Source organism: Motacilla alba, chromosome 5 (assembly GCF_015832195.1).
Source record: "Motacilla alba alba isolate MOTALB_02 chromosome 5, Motacilla_alba_V1.0_pri, whole genome shotgun sequence".
NCBI lineage: Eukaryota > Metazoa > Chordata > Aves > Passeriformes > Motacillidae > Motacilla > Motacilla alba.
In genome coordinates this window covers 34,354,208-34,375,222 of record NC_052020.1, presented here as the reverse complement: position 1 = coordinate 34,375,222, position 21,015 = coordinate 34,354,208, and positions in this window count along the sequence as shown.

Below are 21,015 nucleotides of genomic sequence, written 5' to 3'. Positions count from 1 at the left end.
ATTTTAAATAATAAGTTATTCATATCCAGAAAATCTCAACAGGTCAATGAAAAGTCATGTACAATAATTACATAACCTCTTCTTTGGGAAAAATCCAAAATAATCCATCAACTATAGGGAAAAACCAGAGGATGATCATTTTAATGTCTTTTATCTAATCAAGACCTTACATGTTTCAATTTTAATTCACCATACAGGCTCGCATATGAGGGGTTATTTTCATGTTACAGATTTTCAATTTATGATAAATATTACTCTTTATTCATATTGTTAACTACACAGTTGCTACCCTGTAAGACTCAGTTTTCTTTACTTGGTGTTTTCTCTACTCACTCCATTTATCAAATTTCCAAGGGAGAGCAGAAACTTGACATGAGACAAATCTTTATAGACAGAGCCAATAGATAGGCTATATTAAAGCTTCTAGCACACTATGTATATGGATTTAAATAAAGTCTCTTGAAATGAAAATGTTACAGTTTTTATAGTTGTTTCCAAGCCCTAGTTATTTCCAGAGAGTTACATTTATTTAAAAGGCAAATACACAGACACAGATAAAGCCCCATATCTCCAAGACTTTTTCCTAATGACTGATCTTAATAATTAATAAGTAAAGAATGACTGATCTTCACAAATTCATGCAACAGAACTTTTGATAGCACAGAACTTTGAATTACCTTTATAATTTTTATAGCATTTAAAAAATTAGTTCTAGTCTAAATAAGAAATTACAATTGTTACAATAAATCCTTATGGTAGTTTATAATTGTCTCTGCAGGAGATGGTATGAATGTGGTATTTCTGTAAGAAAATGTACTTGTTTTTATTTTGAGTGCATACTCAAGAGCCCATAATCAGTCCTTGGAGATAGTACTAATATGTAACTTAGTGAAGAAATTAATTAGCTCTGCTGTTTTTTTTTTTTTTTTTTCAAAAAAAGTTGAATGCATAGATTTGTGAATAAATAGTTTCACAGGTTTAAATTTCAACTCTCCGGATAACTCCTGCACTTGCTATTTTCTAACCAATGCAAGCAAGAAACTGTGTCTAAATACCACCATGGAAGCCACCTGAAATTAACAACATACCTTTATTCTCATGCTGGAAATCCACCCAGAATGTGATTGAGAGCCCACAATACTGAAACACAGACTATTTTGTGGAAATATGTTTTTAAGTAGCAACTTGCGCACACGTGTCTGGTACAAACCCATAAAAACAAGTTTTAACTATCCTTACTTAATCTTCCAATTTATTTCTTATTCATGTGTCTCCTTTCAACAATATACATTTTATTTCTATCACAAGTGTCCCATCCGTCAAACAACGGATTTTGGTTTTCTTATTTTTGCCTCCCTGCATACAGCTCTTTTCATACTTCACACAGCTCTTTTCCTACTGCTAGTAATTGAAAAAGATTTGGTTGGAAGAAGAGACGATAGTCAAGTCATGTTCTGCTGGGGATCAAGCGTGCACTGTAAATCTGGAAAACTTGGAAGAGTGTGGCAAAGGTTGTGGTGTTTAATATATGGTTGTATTCCTTTAATTCTGCTTTTTTTTTTTTTTTTTTTTTTTTTTTTTTTTTTTTTTTTTTTTTTTTGAGAAGAACAGAACTGGTCCTCACTGGAGTGTGATAGATTAAATAAAATGTAGAATTAGATATTGATAGTTCTTCGGGAAAGTAATGTTGCTTGTATCTGTAATATATGCCAGCAGCAGAAGAACCACAAGTAAGTCAGGGATGATATGCAGTTGGTGATTTCTCAACCAATTCACTGCACTGGCAGCTCTGTAGGATCCACGATGTCTCAGAGCAGTGTTTTGAGGTTCTGCCACCAGATGGTGATAAAACATGAAGAAGAAAAGGGAAAAAGTTGACACAGTAGATCTGATTAAAAGAATGCAGCCATTCTGTCGTCTTCCAGAGCCATTCTCTCACGTGCTGTGGGACATGTAGTGCATTTTGACAATGGCAGTGTGAGAACTCCATGGAGTTTAGCTTTACAACACCTGCCTCTTGAGGCCCAAGAAGTGGCACTGCAGACTCTGTTGAAGACCTACAGTAAGAATATTTGAAAAGATGAAAGTAGTGGTGGAGCTGGAAGGGGAACAGGGCAGTGGAAGGAACTTGGGGTTGAAAAAAACCCAAGGAATTCAAGCTGGAGGGATTAGTAAAGTGTGAAATAGTTTAGGATAAGGAAATTAGGGAAAGTGGGTAGAAGAGGATTGATTAGAAACTTGGATGCTTTGTATGCAGAAGGCTGGAAAAGCTTTTGAAGTTTGTCTCTTGCTATTTGCAACATTCGTCACTTGCTTGGCAAATTATTTAGCACACTATATAATGTTTACAGTGTTATCAAATTACAGTCCCACATTCCTTTATTTTCTTTATTTTTGCATTCATATGCATTTTTAGTGAAAGCTTGTTGGAGTTGTTTGTGCTTTTCAGTGTCTGATGAGCATTTGCTACTTTGGCTCATTTTGTAAATGTTCCCATATTTGCTAATCTGATGTTTTTATGCATTTATAAATCACTTTGGATTATATTCTTATTAGTAATATTTTCTAAGACATTTGAATCATATTTAGGATGTTATTTATTACCCGTGATAAGCATCCAGTTTGTGTAAACAAATACATTTTTTTCTATCAGCAGAGCTAATATACAGATCAAGAGTTTCAGATAACAGTCTTCTGAAATGCCCATGGGATTAAAAAAAAAAGCCTTTGTGAATTTTACATTTTGGCTGACACCCAGGCTAACAGTTTCAAAGAAACAAAGAGAGGTTTAATATATTTGAGTTTTATATTGTGGTAGATACAATTGCATAATTTCCTAGACATTTCTGCATAATGGTGCCATAATTCCTGCTGTTAAAATTTGCTGTTGAGTTTAGCCATCATTATAACTAAATTCTCTTGTAGACTATAACAGCAGGAAACACTGGAACAATGTATTAGTCACAACAAATTAAATTAGCAAAAAGTTACCAAGACTCTGAGACAGTAAAGGTAGGAGAGATACAGCACAATGAGTTAGTTTCAGTTTCTCTGATCTGAGGTTATTCCCTACTGTGCTGGAGAACTATGGTCTGAAGATGTGTTTGAGTAAGCAGTGGCCAGGTTCAGTTCTGCTCACTTGTTGTTTAGTTCCCAGCTGGACAGAAGACAAAGATCTAGGAATTCTGAACTGGGAAACAGTACTCTGATACTGAAAAGTCAAAACCATCTTAATACTGATTAAACTTAAACTTTGAGTTTAAAGAAGTACCTGCAGACAAAAGAGCTCATCTTCACCTAAAACCTCATTCATCATTCATTATCAAAAGCCATTCAAGTCCACCTCTGCTGTAAGAAAGAAAATCAGATTTTCCAATTCAGTCCAAGAAATGTGTGAGATTAACAGATTCCTTGGGTGGTTTAGAGTGAAAGAACACGTGAAATTATCAGTGTTTATAAATATATATGTATATAGGTTTATTTTATAAACATATTCATTTATTTTATAAATATATGTATGTTTATTTTAGAACAACTTGGTTGCAAAGGAAAGCAGGTATGCAGCCACTTGTGTTTTTGTATATTGTAACATACAAGCATAAAATAATACTTAAGGAAACTAAAGGAAATATATTAAGGAAAAGAAAGGAAGAAACAAATAAAGGGAGAAAAGAAAGAAAGAAAGAAAGAAAGAAAGAAAGAAAGAAAGAAAGAAAGAAAGAAAGAAAGAAAGAAAGAAAGAAAGAAAGAAAGAAAATGAAAGAAAATTAAAGAATAAAAGTAAAAAGATAAATAGCCACCACCTGTGTCCAGTGATGAGAACAACTTGGTTGTTGCAGTTTCTATGTCTGGTGGTTGAGGTGATGGTACCAGTTTTGCCAAAGTGATGGTCACGATCTTGATCTGTCTGGGGCGGAGGAAGCTCACAAAACCACAAAGTCCAGTGTGTTAATATTGTGCTCAGGCTCCGTGGAAATGCCTAAGTGCCTTCCCTAGCTCAGGGAGTTTCACACTGAATGATGTAATGCTGTGGATTACAGCACACTTTGGGAGTCTTTAATAGTTGATGGCACTTTCTAAGATATTAGTGCTGCCTTTATGTCTTTCTGGTTGGGTCAATTGCCTCAGGAGCAATGAATACCTTCAGGCCTACATGTGGATGTTCTGCTTCTTCCCCAGAGGGGAATTTTCACAGCTGAGTCACTGGTTTAAGGACTTTGGCATGTTAAAAAACACTATCCCACCTCACAGGATTTGCCTCAGTCTTTTTCCTTGTCTTGCTCAACACTTAGCTGTAGCCTCTGGTGATGGATGTGTTTCAATCTATAAGCATTAATATTCCTCACAATGTGCTACTGAACATCTTTAAAAGCTGATCTTCCACAATGGACACAAAAAGTCAGTAGCAATTTTGTCCAGAGAGTCTCACAAGACAGTTTAATTTCCCTTATTAGGGTATTCGACAGTCTTCATAGTTTTTCCCTTAAATTAAGCCTGACTTTAAGTTTTTTTCCCAGTTTAATTCCAGCATTATTAATCTATTCTAAATAATATCTATGGCTTCCTTGTTCTTCCAAGCAGCTAGACAATAATTGCCTGTTTCACTTCACTGCTACTGAGGGATTCCACTGGTGCAAACATCCCCAGTGTATTATTAGTCCAATTTTATTTCATCATCATTACAATGAATTAAATGGAATTATAAAATTCTAAGCCTGGAAAGCAGAAATAGACCTGTAATTGCATTCACATCAGAAGCTAAATTTCCTTTAATCATTTTTACTTTCATCTAAAATTCTTGTGGAAAACTCTTTGCAGAGGTAGGCTACCTACTTTTCTCCAACATATTTCAGGCTGCAGCAGGTTCCATATAAAAGTAAGGTGTTAAAGAAATCACAATTGGAAAAAGAGAGCTTTACTTCCAGAGCTGCTGAGATGTAGGCTTTGTGCGCAGCTGTAGACATTTCTTGGGTATTTAAGACAGAACCTTGACCTTGGCAGGCTGGGCAAAAACAGTGGATAAATTGGAGGCTTCTGTTGGTGTTTGGAGAGCCTACAGGGTAGTCACGGACTTCTAACATTCACAACCATTTGGTGACATGAAAAGTGCCTCATGTTCCATACCAGAGAGGTCAGTGGGAATTCAACATTTTGATACTAAGCTGGAGTGTTAAAATACAATGGGAAACTTGAGTTAATACAACACTGGGGATTGGTTCCAGCAGAGCTCCTTTCTCCATAAAAAATGGAAAGTTTTTTTTTTTTTTAAGAGAAAGGAGTCACTTATCCTTTACTGAATGATTTTAGTTCTTATGATGACAGATATGTGTGTGAGACTTCATGCTCAAGAAAAGATTTTGGTTTTTTTATAAAGTGCATGTGAGCCTAATTTTAACTGCGTTTTTTATTTTATATCTTAGGTATGGAGAAACAGCAGGAAGAGTGTACAAATTTAGCTTGTATTGAAAAATCCCTGTATAGAGATGGACAGTGTGGAGAGGAAGATTCTTATCAGTTTCTGAAACTAGATTTTTCTTTGTTTCTTTTATATATCAACAAATTATGCTATCAGAGTGAAGGAATGGTTTGAGAGTTATTAGATTTTTGGAAAATTAAATATATGAATTAGATAGGAGTGATATATCTCACTGTCAAATAATAGTCTGTGATAGTGAATATGTACTGGATTTTCACAGCTCTAATATTAAGTGATGTCTCAAAACAGTAATTGGAAATACTTTTCATGGAAGATAAAATCCTAGCTGAAACTTGATTTCTTTCTTGACCTTTAAAAATATTATTGCATGATAAATATATGTTTCCATCTAGTCAAAGATCACAGGGAATGTAAGTATTATATTTAGTGTATTGTATATTAATGTATATAGCTATGTATACATATATTTACCAACATTTGCTATGCACTAAAAAAAAAAATTGCTGAATTTTCTTTTATGTCATATTCCTCAAATACTTTCTCAAGAGATCTTTGTAGTGATTAATTCATATCATATGACATACTGACAGATATTCAGAACAAATCTGGAATATGTGAATGCTCCTGTAACTCTCTCCAGTCATAATTATTAATATGTACTTTTCTGCCTCTCTACGTGAAAAGGCTTGTGGGGGAAATGAGATTGGGATTTTGGGAGACGATTCTTCTGTTGGATTTCTTTTTCATGTGTAGTAGAGTGTGGGTCATATACAGAATTTAGACCTAGAATGAAAAGTGCTTGGTTCATAGGCTTAAGTTTTTTGAATTTTATTTTTTTATTAGAATGTTCCTTCTTCAGAATGTTGGGTATATACAATTTAATTTATAAAAAGCTTTGCTTTTTAAAGAGTTTGTTTTCCCCATGTAATGTATAATGGAATAGATAGTGACAGTTTACTGGAATTCCCTTATATGTTTATAAACACAAGGAATTATCACTTTAAAGCTGAGGAGATGTTTCAAGAAGCCAAAAATACAACATGTGAGGAAACAACTGCCTTGATGCAAAATTATGGTCTTTGAATCTGCACATGAGACCATCTGATTGTGAAGCAGTCAGGCACATCTTTGCATTTACCTGGAGCCAATTGGTTCAGCCATACAACTTTCGAGGGGCTCTTGTGCTGATACAGCAGCCTGTCCATGGTTCCTTCTGTGTACCTGGGCATCCATTCAGTTCTAGCTTTTCATTTGAAAATTATACCTTTGGAATGTAGGTCTTTAGAATAGGTACTGTAATGGATTAACTTGGCTGAAGTAGCAGGCAAAAGTCCAGGTGGCTTGAAGAGAGAGGTCTTGATGATTTGAAGTTTGTTGTCTAGCTACCTGTGTGAGACAGTCATTAGTCAGCTTCTGGAGATCTACAGGAAACACTTGAAGTTATACAGCACATTGTGAATAGGCTTCAGATTCTGAGGTCTGAAGTACTTCAAATATCAAAAGTTTTTGAGGAAACAATGATTTTTGCAAAAGACTCTCCAACCTTTTCAAAGCATCAAATATTCCCAAATCTAGTAAAAACCAAATTAGTCCCATAAATATCCCCTTTTTCTTCCCTCACCCTCCCAAGTTTTCTGCTTACCTCAAAATAAGTGTTAAAAAAAGTACCTGCAATTCTAATTTACATCTCTTAGAATCTGGGACAGCAGTGATTGCTTTATTACACTATAAATGAAATCTATTGACCCTGATAGGAGTCAGCTCTCATAAACTATGAAAAAAAATTTTTTCCAAGATTGTGATTTTGCTGTAAATCAGAGCAAAGTATTTCTGAAACCCTGTTTGCTTTTTTTTTTTTTTTTTTGCCTGAAATATTGGTTTGCAAATAGTTAGGTTTCCAATGGTTTCCAAGCTAGGTTAGGAGTACACTCAGAATTTTCTGCCATATGTAATTGATGTGACACTGAGGAATTAAAAAGATGTGCATCCTCAGCTACATTAGAAGACTAAGGGGATAGTTTTTTAAGTCTAGAGATATGTGAGATTTAATGTAGAGATTCTGACATACAAAGATGGCTCTTGCCAACAGGACTGCAAGATACTGAACTTTCCTAGCACTTTCCTAGGTCTACCTGAATGAGGTAGAAAATATATGGTTCAATGATTTGCCTAAGAGAAAGGCAAACCTGTTGAGTACAGTTGCTAGGAAATGGGTGTAGTGTGAGCAGTCTTGCATATCCTATCTCACTCCCTTTTCTCCCTCATTTTTTATATCTCTAGATGTAAAAATATTTGAAGTTTTCTCTTTTTTTCTGATATCCACCAGTCTGAGCTGTGGCTCTTGAATGTGGATAGGAGAGTTCTTTATTTTCAGGGAGAATTATACCAGCCTCCTAAGACTATTAGTAATCCTGCCTGCCTGTCTCCCAGGCAATCCCTAGTATATGATACTTAAAAGGTAAGAAGTGTAACACGAAGTCTTAGTGTGGTAAGATTAAAACTTTTGGTGCACTTTTCACAAGAGTACCTTTGAGGACTGCTCTGTTGGAGCAGTTCCTTCTAGCATACAAAAATTAGAAAGAGCAGGAGGAGCCGCTAGCATGAATTACTGACATTGAGACTGCTCAATTTATGGAAAAAAACATATCATGTTGCATGCTATGCCAAGAATAATGTACAGGTATCCGTTGAAGCACAAGCCAGTACCTAGATGCAATTCTTCCCGGGCAAGAGCCCTTGCACCTGGCATAAAGGGTACTTCTGATTCCTGCTTGCTTTTTACATTCAGAGAGATACATTTATTTTATCATATTAACTAGTATTATAACTCTTTACTACACATATAGTAGTTGTACAATAATATTATAGGTATGTTATTATCCTTATTTCATGTGCTGTCTCAACAAGAGAAATCGTCTTTGGCCCTCATGTTCTTGGGAGATAATTACGGATAAACCTTCATAATTTTGGATTAGGAGGAGCAAGATTCCTAAAATATGCTATGTTTTGCCAGACAAAATCTGCTGGACTTACTTCAGATGAAGCCTTCCTGATATGATAAATGAAGAAAAGTTTTATTTGCAACTTTGAATAGAATTTAAATACCAGACCCCTAACCTTGTCAAAATAAAGCAAATCTTGGGCAAATATAATTTTAATTCCTGAAGATCAAAGGGCACAGAAGTTTTAAGTGCCTGCAGAGTAGAGCAACAACAAATCTATTGGCTTTCAGATTTGCAGTTCTTTATTTGTCCACCTAAAATGTGAGGTTGATATAACACCCAACTAAACTGTTCTGTGGATTTAATTCTATCTGATCTTCAAAGTATTAATTGACCTGTAAGAACTGTCTTGGTGAATGAGACTCATGCCCTTAGTAAGTTTCAAACTGCAGCCTGATAAAGCCCACAGGTCATAGTTTTTACAGCCTCTTCACACTCCTCTCGCTAAGTGGTTTTGATATCTTTCAATAGGAAGAAGTAGGGAATTGCCAAGTGACTGATCTAATATTGAATTCTGTCCAGTTATTATAAATAAAAAACCCAAATCAATAAATGCAGCCATAAATTTCAAAATATATCTGGGTAAAAATATCTGTTCTCACTGAGGAATGGTATGGAAACCCTCAAAGTCACTCTTCATATTTTCTACTGCTTCTGTTCTACTCCTATCCATCCCTTGTTTCTTTATCTAGCCATGTTTCTCTACCTGTCATATATTTCAGAAAAAATAAAATACATGGGACAATTCCTTGTCCACTGTATTATGTATAACTTAAAAAAAATCTTTTCTAACAGTCTCAATATTCAAGCTTACTAGCTATTCTGTTTATAGTATGAACCCTCTCATATGATGGGTGATTTCTCTGCTTGTTAGCACATGAGTGTTTCTCATTTATTATCTCTACTTGTATTTCTTAGTTTCTTAAAATAAAGAAGATAACCTATTCAGTGTCTAAATCAAAACCAAAGGTCATGAAGTGTAAAGATCTTTTGAAACATTTGAAGGGCATTTTGAAACATACACATGCACAATAACTGAAAAATTAAAAAGTGTCTCTTTTTATTTAACTGAACTGTAACAGATGTGCATAGTTTTTGGGAAAAACTATGCAAATATTTCAAAGCATAATCACTGTAAGTTGAATTTGGCAGAGTAGAACAGATGTGTCCACCTGTTAAGAGATTAGGGCTATCAGATTTGGGTATGCAAGATGTGATTGAAGCCCATAGTGGGAGCTATTTAGGAATGCATCCAGGTTAGCAGGAGGTAACGGAGATTCTGATTACTGTAGCATTCCACTTTGCCTAATTCCAGTCATTGATAGCTTTGGGGAAAACAGAATAGTACACCCAGGACCACTGAAGGGAGAATGAATATCCTACACTGTGTGAAAACAGTGCAGAAATTATACCTATTTTTCAATAACAATGAAAGTGAAAGAGAACAGGAGGTTCTGCAGGGGCTGCAGAATACAGTGGACTCCAAAACCAGTTATTTATTCTGTTTAAATTTGACATCCTGAAAAGCAAGCAAAATTATTGATTTAACTACTATAGCAATGATAATCAGTAGTATTTTGGAGTCACTTCAATAAGGTATGAGAACAATAATCTCAAAACATATCCAATGCACAGAATATCACATTCATTTTAATGTGAATTTTGTTCAGCCAGGATTGGAAATTAATTCTGCTTCCTTATAGTTCTTATTAGAGAACAGAAGCATATGGTAAAAGAGATAGAGATCAAAGCCAGATTTTAGGCAGTAAAATGCAAAGAGAGCAAGACAGATATTGTGGTGGGTTTGTATTTTCTTGAGGAAATAATATTTTCACAGTTGTTGTTAAAAATTTTTCTTACCACTTCTGTTTTGCCAGCTCATATCTTCTAAATACTCCTGATTACTTCATACCTTTGGTACTGTCTTACTCGGTAGATCTATTATTCTGCAGAATAATTGTAATTTGTTCAAGTTCTGGAGTTTCAAATGAAGTTCTAATTTGGTGTCATTGTTGATGATGAAGTGTGAAGCAGAAAAGACATTGGTAGATTTTCAAATGCTGGCTTAGTTATATAAATGTTAATAATGAAAACTCTGATTTAGATTTTCTATGCTGATATTAATTTTGTGTAGATATGAGTGAGAAAGAATATAAGTGCCAGTAAATTGTAATTAATTCAATTGTTCTTACTGTTTAAATATTTCCTTATTAAGATTGCTCTCTGTGGTTTTTGTTACTCATCTGCAGAAGTCCAAAGTAACCTGACTGATGTGAAATTTGAACGCTTGCAGGTATAAAAGCTTAATTTTATACATGATAAGAAAAGTCCTAAGAAATGTTATGTGACTATGGCAGACCTGTCATTGAAGGATCAGAAATACAAGTAAATCTCTGGGTTCTCATAATTACGGCAATGCTTCCATTCAAATCTATTTTATTTGTAACTTTGGGACTAGAAAAGCCCATAGAGGTCAGACCAGGATGTGGAAGTATACCAAAAAAAAGAAGGCATATGAGACAAATCCTCATGTTCCTTCAGCCAGAGCTAGAAAATACAAGGTGTTTTCTATATAGATCTTGCCAATTGAATCATGTGGTTATTTTTTAACTTATTATTTAGCATGAGATTATACTCTCGTAGTTTATTATGACAGCTGATGAAATATTATGAAGGGACAGTCTTTAACTTTTAAAATTCTGTCAGCATCAAAGTGCATCCATCAGTTGGAACTGGATGGCTTGAGCTTTATGGCAAATTGAGGTCAGGAAAAGATTTGATAGCTCTTGCATTAAAGTTGTTGATTTTGGTTTGCTCCCCTGTGACCACCTTTTTAGCATGTTTTATTGTGCTCAGATAAATTTTTTACCTTCTAAGGAGATATATGCATATATGAACAATTATCAGGCCCATTTTCTGTAGCCTGTAATAATCAAGAGTAATCCAATAAAACCCACTTGCTTTTCATCTCAACATTTTCTATAATTATTGCATGGTTTTGAATCTCGAGTCTTTAAGCAATAATCCATTTTCTTGGGCAGGTAAAGAAAAGCAATATGCAAATAAAATTGTGAGTGTATTTCCTAACATTCCTAACTTTTAAATTGTTATTTATAACCATTCTTTCATCATTGGAAGTAATGGTTAAATAGATTGCTACTTTGATTGGCATGACAATCTGAAACTGTGGAGAAATACGTTTTCTAGAACACGTTTTCCTAGAATACATTTTCCTAGAAAACGCTTTCTAGATTAAAAGTTTTATTTCATATAAGAATTTTTACCTTACCAATGGTAAATCCTTTTTAGTAAATAATTTTAAGAATGTTATTAAGGTTCCATATTGATTTTCTTCAGAAAAAAAAAATTTTTTTGCAAGTTTTTGTTCTCTCCTCAGAGGAATCTTTCAGTTGTGATGACTTGGACCAAATGGTTCCATGCATTTTCCAACTAGCATTCAGGTAGGATAAGCATGAGACTAACAAATTCATTTTCATATTAATCAGAATGAAACCAAACCCAGCATAAAAATCAATGAATTAGACCTGATAATTTTGAGGGTGTCAGAACACAATATAAATGAGTGGATAATATAAAGAACTAGAAAACAAACAAAAAATAATTTCTTTCTTTGTCCATAGGCTTTTGGCTATGGTCATTTCAATCAGAATATTTGAAAGGCTTTTGAGGCAGAACAATATGCACACTTCAGGGCCATGGGCCCCAAATTATGCCTTTCTGCTGTTGAGTAGGATGTAAACAAGCTGCTTTTAGTAATGTTTTTTCTATTGTTGGAATGAATAAAGCTGCTGTTGCAAACACAGCTGAAAGATAGGATGGGTTTTAAATACTTTTGTTCCTGCTGAGCCATTACCAACACCTGCAGTTAAAATAATTATTTCAAATGTTTTTCTTTTTAAAAGAAGGAGTAGTTAGCAATAGACCTGTCTTGTTATGGTAAATTAACATCTGCACTTAATATGATTCCCCTTGGTTGTAAATATCCTGAATTAAAGCTTGTTATCTCCTTTGGAAAGTATGTTTTATGATTTCACCTGTTTGTACAGAGATAATTAAACATTTCACTGAAATACAGGTTGGATGACTATAATCTTATTTTAGCCCTCTCAGAAATTATGGAATATTTTTACAGCAAATATTGTGAGCATTTAATTAAACCCTATTCTGAAGTAAAGCAAGCATAACTGGTGAAGATAGCAAAAATGGATTAGAGATTCTGAGATTGAAGAAGAGAAGAGCTGAATATAAGAATTTGCTATCTAAATTTTTAAAAGAAAATTAAAAAAAAAATTCTTAATTATAAAAAACAAAAATTAAAACAATTTATGTTCTAGGGCTAAATAAGAAAACCAGGAACAGATGTGGAATAAACAGGAAAACTCTCTGCCTTATTTTAACAAAGGGTTTGATTAAAATGGAGTTACTTGGTTTATATCATTATCAAAACAGCTAAAAAGGATGCATAGTTTTTCTACATGCAAATCCTCTAAAAATATTAGGAGTTGAAGAATTTATTTTAGAATGTTACAGCTTCAAATTATTTTGTCTCGTCTTTTACCATGCATTGTAACTTGAGCAGATCAGAATTTATCAAGCAAGATATCAGTTCAGTGGTATTTTCCACTTGCTGTCAGAATTCAGATCTATCAGAGTAAGCTCTCAAAATAAATTGTTAGTTTATGCATCAGAAAAAACTTTATCAACTTAAATTCTGGTGCAAAATTATTTGCAACCTTTGGTGACCTGGGGCTGGTGTGATTTATATCAGATGAAGAAGCTGATCTGTGTTGTAAATTACGTCCTAGGTTTTATTCCTACTTTGCAGATTTCATTACACAAGCCCATCAGTATTAAGAGCTTAAGACAATCACAGAATCATAGAATGGTTTGGTTTGGAAGGGACCTTAAACATCATCTAGTTCCATTCCCTAGATCAGGTTTTTCAAAGCCCCATCCAACCTGGCCTTGAACATCATGTTCCACTGTATCCAGCTGCTCATTCCCATTTCCTGACTGTGTAATGTCACATCTTTTTGACTGCATGGATATTTGTTGGTCAGGGTGTGAATAACGTAACTGAGCTGATGTTGAAACATTTTAAAATTTATTTATTGCAGATACTCCAGTGTCTAAGAGACCTCCACAGAATAAAAGCAAACACTTAAAAATTTGTAGACTACTTGCCCAGAATGATATTTTCCTCTAAGAGATGCCTAAAACTCCTCACTATTGAAAAGAATTGCTTTAGTTAAATTAATATCTGTGTGTTTTTCTCCTCTGTGAAACTGATTTTAAAAAAATCCTCTGGCAGAGTGTAGATAATATTAAAAGAAGTGAAATAGAGGAGCTCCTTTAAAACTATTGCTGTCTGCCTATTTTATTTTTTACAGTGGTGTTTCTGGTAATAGGGGATTTGGAAGGGGTATTTGGGCAAATTTCTTTTCAAAGCATGAATCATTTCACTGATCTCCTTTGCACCATTCATTTTCTGACCACTGCATTCTGGAATGCCATCCTCTCTCATTTAATTTTTCTTCCTAGCATTACATACATTTAACTAGATTGTTCAAGCTAGTCTTACCTCTGCAGGAGTTTTTACTTTTGTGAAAGATCAGAGTAGTTCAGCACACTTTCTCCCAGAGAGTGCTTGTGAGTGATGCTACACGAATCCCTGCCTCTGAGATTGGGGGCATCACCCCTATTATAAACCAGCTATTGTAGGGGACCAAGGTTAGCTTCTGTCACCTGTGGCTAGGTCTCCCACATCACAGTGTGAATGCAGCATTGTCCAGACTTTCGGCAGATCTCTGCTTTTCATGTTTAATTTTGTTCTTTTTTTCCCTCTCAGTGAATTCTGATCTGTGGTCCTTTGAATGCTATGTGCCCCAGAGCTGCCACTACAGGCACCCAAGCTCTGCCAGTGTCAGCTACAAGAAAGGTCAATATTTTCTTTTAAAGGAAAATGCACAGTGATGATCATAATTAGGTAGACTGTATTTCAGGGTTAAAGAAAAACAATTCTTAAACCATTGCTCTTATTTATGGGTGAGGCTAGCATTATTTTACTCAGCTCATGAAAACTGACTGGAGAATAGTGAAGGAAGTTATTAAAAGGAGGTATTTAAAAGTTCAAGCCACTAGGCCTTATGTCCCCTCTACTCTGAAATAAAGCATTTCTTTTTGATTTAAAGAACTGTTTCAATCAATTGCAAGTCTAAGAATATAATGATTTTTGAAGGGCATTTTTGATGGCTTATATCAAAATTGGCAGGCATCAAACACTTTCTCCAGCTTGTGTAATAGAACTGTGTTCTCTTAACTCACTTATGATTTAACTGATGTGTGAAAGACCTTTAACACCTATTGCCCCCTATAAACAATTACTAAAAAAATCCCAATATCAAACCAAAGAAAAAGAAGAAGAACATGTTTTATTAAAATATGTACACTTTTACTTGTGATTTTCTTGGAGAGACTTTTTTTTTTTTTTGTTTGTTTGTTTAAATTCACTTTCAAATAAAAGCCCATACCAAAATTACAGTATTTTTAAGAACCCACAGAATTTGTCATGAATAGTCAATATTTTTCAATGTTTTTCATCAACTGAGTGTTCATGGATTACTTTGAGGCAATAACAAATCAGTATAGTTTTGTTGACTTCATAATGAAAAAACCCCATACATGTCATATTTATCCTAACACAACTGGACACAGCTTTTTGGAACTAAGCCCCAAAATTTCAGAATAAGGGCAGAATTAGATAGAAACAAAATGAATAATCTGTGGGGATTCCTGTGCCTTCTTTACTGATAATTATTAAAAGGAAACAGTCTTGTTTAATTTAAATTTAAACTTGGTAGCGGTCTTCCAGACATATCAGTTGAAGGTTTTGAGAGTATAAATTGCTTTCAAGACAGCTGAGCAAAAACCAAGGGTTCTGATGATACTGAGTGATTTGAAAATGTTCCCATTCTTCTTAGAGATGACAAGATTTTTTTAAACCATGCTATCAAGGAAGTGTTCATTGTGAAAGATTCACCTTGAAGTTTTTGTGCTGTTACAGTGACATATGTTTAAAATCAAGTTGTTTTGCTGCTCCATGGACACAACAAAATCTTTTCTAAAGCCTTGGAAAACAGACAGAGAGATGTGATTTTACCTAATCCAAATTCATCTTTATCCCCAGCAGACTCAACTTTTATAACATTGTTTTAATGAAATATTATTAGTTGTTACAGTACCATTTAATTAGAATTGGCATGATCTGTAAATCAAATAAAGGTTTTTTATTTGATTTAAGTAAACAGCAATGATGTTTACTTTCTATTTTTTTTAAATAAACAACCTTAAGTCATGGCTTTGGGTGAAGCATAGTGATGATTTAATATAATTTATGTAAGGTATCTTTATGATGAAGAACTGCATGCATTTTTTGTCTCAAGATGTAGCTTTGTTATGCATACATATATGTGTGTTTTATGTATGACTGAGACCAGTTGAATCAGAAGCTAATTTCTAAAATCCAACCTTTTAAATAAGAATGTAGAGTGTATTAACTTGAGTATAATATTCAATATATTTTTAAAATGTGATTCAAGCTTCTGAATATATGTGATAGGATTTTACTGATATCCTAAAAGCCAGACAACTCTGCTGGACATGTCCAGACTGTCTTAAAAAAGGTGAGAGTGGTTATGCATTATTCTGTCATTGATTGCTAAAAGCAGACTAGTTGTTCCTCTTGTTAGTCTAAATTTTAAAGAAAAGTGAGAAGTCCTTGCCTTCACTACTAAAATTAATTTTTTTTTTTGCACTGTATTGAAAAGGCTACAGCTAAGCCTTTTTGCTGCCAGGAAATCAATTATTTTTCCATTGTTTAGTACCTTGGTTAACAGAATGTATGCCACCCTGGCTCATAGTCCCAGCCTTCACCACCACTTTGTTAGTACAGCTTCTTATAGACCATGTTCATTCCATCATTTGTCCTTAACCAGCCTGTTCCTGCTGGTCCTCTGCAAAAAGGCTCAATGTGGCAATATGTGGCTGCCATACTTGAGGCAGCATCTGCCTTGAACTTTCCTAACTGCAGGCTTTTGGCTCGTCCTGCGCAGATTCATGTAAACTTTGTAAATGTCAAGAACAGCATGTAGGAAAAGTTTTGTACCCTGTTTTGTAATGCCTTTTTCTGGTTGCAAATATTGAAGTAAAGATGGGAAACACTATGAATTTTAATTTCCTTCTGGTTCTAGTTCTTTTCTGTTCAGACATATGGAGGAGGTTATTGAAATTCTGATTCTGCAAGTTTCTCTTGTCATCACTTGAAAAAAAAATTAGTAATGGAAAAGCTGTTTTAGTTGCAGGACATTCTACCCACATCTTTATTTAAGCAAGACTCAATTGCATGTACATCCCAAGTATTCTTGCAAGCTTGCTTCATAAATTTTTAGAGCAGAGAGATTATACTAGCTCCCAGGAGATGGTAAAACATTTGCAGATTTTTTTTTCTGGCTTCTTCTGAGGCTCTTCCACATTGTATATAGAGTTTGTACAAGAACAGAGGGTTTAGCCTGTCTAAATTTAAGCTGAAAGACAAAATCCCAGATCCCTTCCTTATTATTTACTGAGTAAAATATCTGATGTTTCTTCAGGGAAGCAGAAATAGCTAAAACTCTTTTCTACCTTTTAGCCTCAAGACTGTAAGAAACATATAGGGATGTTGTGCAGGTGGGAGCCCATGTTGTGAGAAACAGTTGCCAGTGTTTTAAGAACCCAGATAAAAGTTCAATTTTCCATGGAAGCCAAGGACTAATTGGTTGTTTTGCCTTCACTGCCTATTAGCATTTGCCAATAAGTAGAAGACCTCTGAACAATCTATCAGATAAATTTGTTTCAACTCATGGGCAATATCCCCTTAAACAGTGAAGATGGTGGTTCCCAACAGTTTAGGAAGATCAAGTCTTTGCTCTCAGTTATGAGAGCTGATGAAGGAGCTTGGACCATGGTGAAGACATAGTTTATAACCTGGAAAGAACTGGGGCTTTATTGAAATTCACATACACAGGATGCTTGGAATTCTCTTACACTTTGTAGCAAATTACAATTTTGTTACAAACCCATTTCCTACAGGAGAAACATTAGAAGAGTCCCTGTAGTCCAACAAAATAATTTATTTTATCCTTTTGCTGAGGAGGTGTGGTGACTCTGTATCGGCACCATGCTGCTCAGTTTCTTTCTGCTTAGTTTTTTAAACTCATATTTACCGAATGGATCTTCATATTTAATTAATATCAGTGCACTGTTTAATAGGTATATTTAAATTCTTTGGGACCATTTTAATGAGATATTATTAGCAGCTTCAGAACGGTTTAATTAAAATGTTGGTATGATCCTTAATTCAAATAAGGGGTTTTGAACACAAAAACTTTCTATGCTACTTTTTAATAACCCCAAATCATGGCTTTGGATAAATTGCTAAAATGCCTTAAGCATTATAGATATAAAATATTCTTTTAATGAAGAATAGCTGTGTGTAATTTTTTTCCTGTTAAGATAAGCTTTGTTATGAATACATGTGTCAGTGTTATGTGTGCGTTTATGTATGACAGAATCCAGATCCCTTTCATCAGAGCGATAGTCAGTGAACAGCACAGGCAGCAGCATACTTGTGGCTGTCAGACTTGTTTTGTCTGGAGTGTTTTCTCTGGGAGTTTAGGTTTACCTTACTTAGCTGTAACAATAACTGTTTAATGACCAGCTGGCTGTTATCTAGTTTCAGTTCTATTTACCTTTGCATAACTGCGTGGAATAATTATAATTTATATTATATTATATTATATTATATTATATTATATTATATTGTATTGTATTATATTATATTACATTGTATTATATTTATTATATTTGGTGCTAGCAGACATAACAGGTAGCTGTGCTCCTAAGAGTGAATTGTTTCTGCGGTGTGATGATGCAGTGTAAAGGACTTACAGGTTAGGGTTGACAACAGAGACCTTGTAGGTGTGAACACAGCCTAATAAACAGAGGTTCCATGAATATCCACCAGTGGAAAGTTGCTAAAGGAAATACAAACTCAAAGGTAAGGTAATTTTTGGGTAACAGAAAGTGTGAATAATAATAGTCTAACATATAAAATGCACCTTATAAAGGAAAATGGTTTGTAACATGAAGTTATGGACCAGTAAAAAAAAAGATCAATGTCTAAAATGTGTTAAAACCTCTTAGAAAAGTGTGGCCAAGTGGATACTTTTCCACTTGGGAAAGTGAGTGAGGAGAAAGGGAAAACTGTCAATAGCAACATCCTGTGCCTCTATCAATATTACCACATTCCTCCTGCTGGAGACGTCAGGGTTCTGCCATATTTCCAAACATTTTCCCTTTTCACCAGATCTGTTGACCTTAAGATCAAGGAGCAGCAGAAGGGTGGAGATAACATAAAAGAAAAAAAGAGAAGTATATGATGGGAGGGCTTGCTGGATAACAGATCCTAACTGTAGTACAATTAAGCAACTCCTTTTTTATTTCAAGTGTGTTCTACCTCTGTAACTGAACTAATAGTAGTAGTTGCTTGTTGTATTTTAGTTGTGCTTAAAAATTTTATAAACTACACTAAAGGTAAATTTTTTGCTTGACATTTTATCTGTAACAAGTTTAATGAGTTTAAGGAGGTTAAATTGTTTTGCATCTACATTAGAGACGCACAAAATGCTAATGTAAAGTATTTTTACCATAGGTTTGGCCCCAACAGAAGAAATAATTCAATCCTTTTGCTGAGGAGGCATGATGACTCTGTAGTGACACCATCCTATTAAGTTCCTTTCTGCTTAGTTTCCTCAACTTGTACTTACAAACTTAATTTTTAAAATTTAATTAATGCAACTTTATAAGTGTATTTAAATACTTTGGCTTTTGGAGTAAGTGCTGTGTTGAGCAAATGTAGAGAAGTCTTGCTAGATTGATTTTTCTTAAGGAGTTTTCTCTGTTATCCTGCCAACTTTTGCAACTAAGAACAGATTATCTCTTCCTGTTACAACAGCAATCATTCCCTAATTTATGTCCCTGCTTCTTCCAAAGAGCAACTAATAAACCTAAAATAAAACCTGCATAAGTCAATCCTAAGGTCTCCAGCATGGATAAACAAATTGCAAAAAAATGTAGTTTGCTTATATCTGAGTAAATATATGCAGCAATACAAAATGAGGAGGTTGGGGGTACGGTTATCAAACAGCCAAGATCTTAAATTTACCATATGTTAGTATTTTGAAGGCAGGAAATAGAAGTCATTTATGACACAGTGGGATGTGGACTCCCTAAGTTTCATGAGCATTTGAGAGCATTATGAAAAGAAGCCTGTTGACTGTTGGGTATGGAGATCACCTGTATTTCATATTTAAAGAAATCTATGGCCTATCTACTCCACATAAAAATCTCTGTATCATGGCTAAAGTCAACATGTATATTCACATTAATTGCTCCAGCACTAAGCCTAGGTGCAAAAACCACATTTCTATAAAATTATGTAAGTGACAGATAGAGATGTGTGTAGGAAATGGAGAAGTAACTTGGAAAATTGATATATATATTCAGCTTTTAATAAATTAAATAATTCAGTTTTGATAATATTCATATTTATTAATTGACATGAATGTTTATAAAATATTGAACTGTGAAATAAGGAAAAATGTTTTATTTGAAAAGTAAGTAGAAAAGTATTTTTAAAGAAAGAATCAAGATTTCCATTTACAAAATTTAGGAAAAAAACCTGTTGTTTTAAGTGCTGACAAATGAAAAATCTTCTGCTGTTATAATGGTGGTGAACTCTGTTTACTATTGAAATACTATTGCTCACTTCTACCTTGAATTGATCTAATCTTGTCTTTCTGGACTGAAACATTTGTGTGTCTATTTATGACACTAAGAAACTTTTTGTATGATAAGAGAACAAACTATCTTTTGCTGTAAAGTTTGTGAAGTCCTCACATGCACTTTTCAATTTCCTCTGAATATTTCCCTACTTTTCAATATTTTTAAAATAATGACAGGATTCAATATTCCAATATCTATCTCACCTGCTTCATATAAAGGAGTAAAGTCTCATCTATTTGACTGCTAGCTAGTATCCTATTCATTTACTGGTGACTTGTGTTAAGGTCTTGGTTGTGGTCTTACAGTTTAAGGTCAGACAGTTATTCACCACAAACTCCAAATCCTGGAATTACTTCATGAAGATAGAGTCCCTCCATTCCCACCTGTAAAGGTATAACTTCAGTACTGTTTAGGGAGGCTTTTGACCTTGAACTGGCCTTCAGTGTAGAATTACATCTACCATGAATCTGAATAGTTTTCTATTTCAGCCTTCAATTTTCACATGCACTTCACTTATAAAATCAATTTTTTTTGTATGTCTTAAGATATATTAATTAATGTCTTATTCCAGGATCATATCAGTGCAATATCTGGCCATTAGGAAATATCAGGCAGGGGAAATGTCCTTTGTGACCTTGAATAGCCCATTATTTATTGTTCTTCAATACTTTGTAA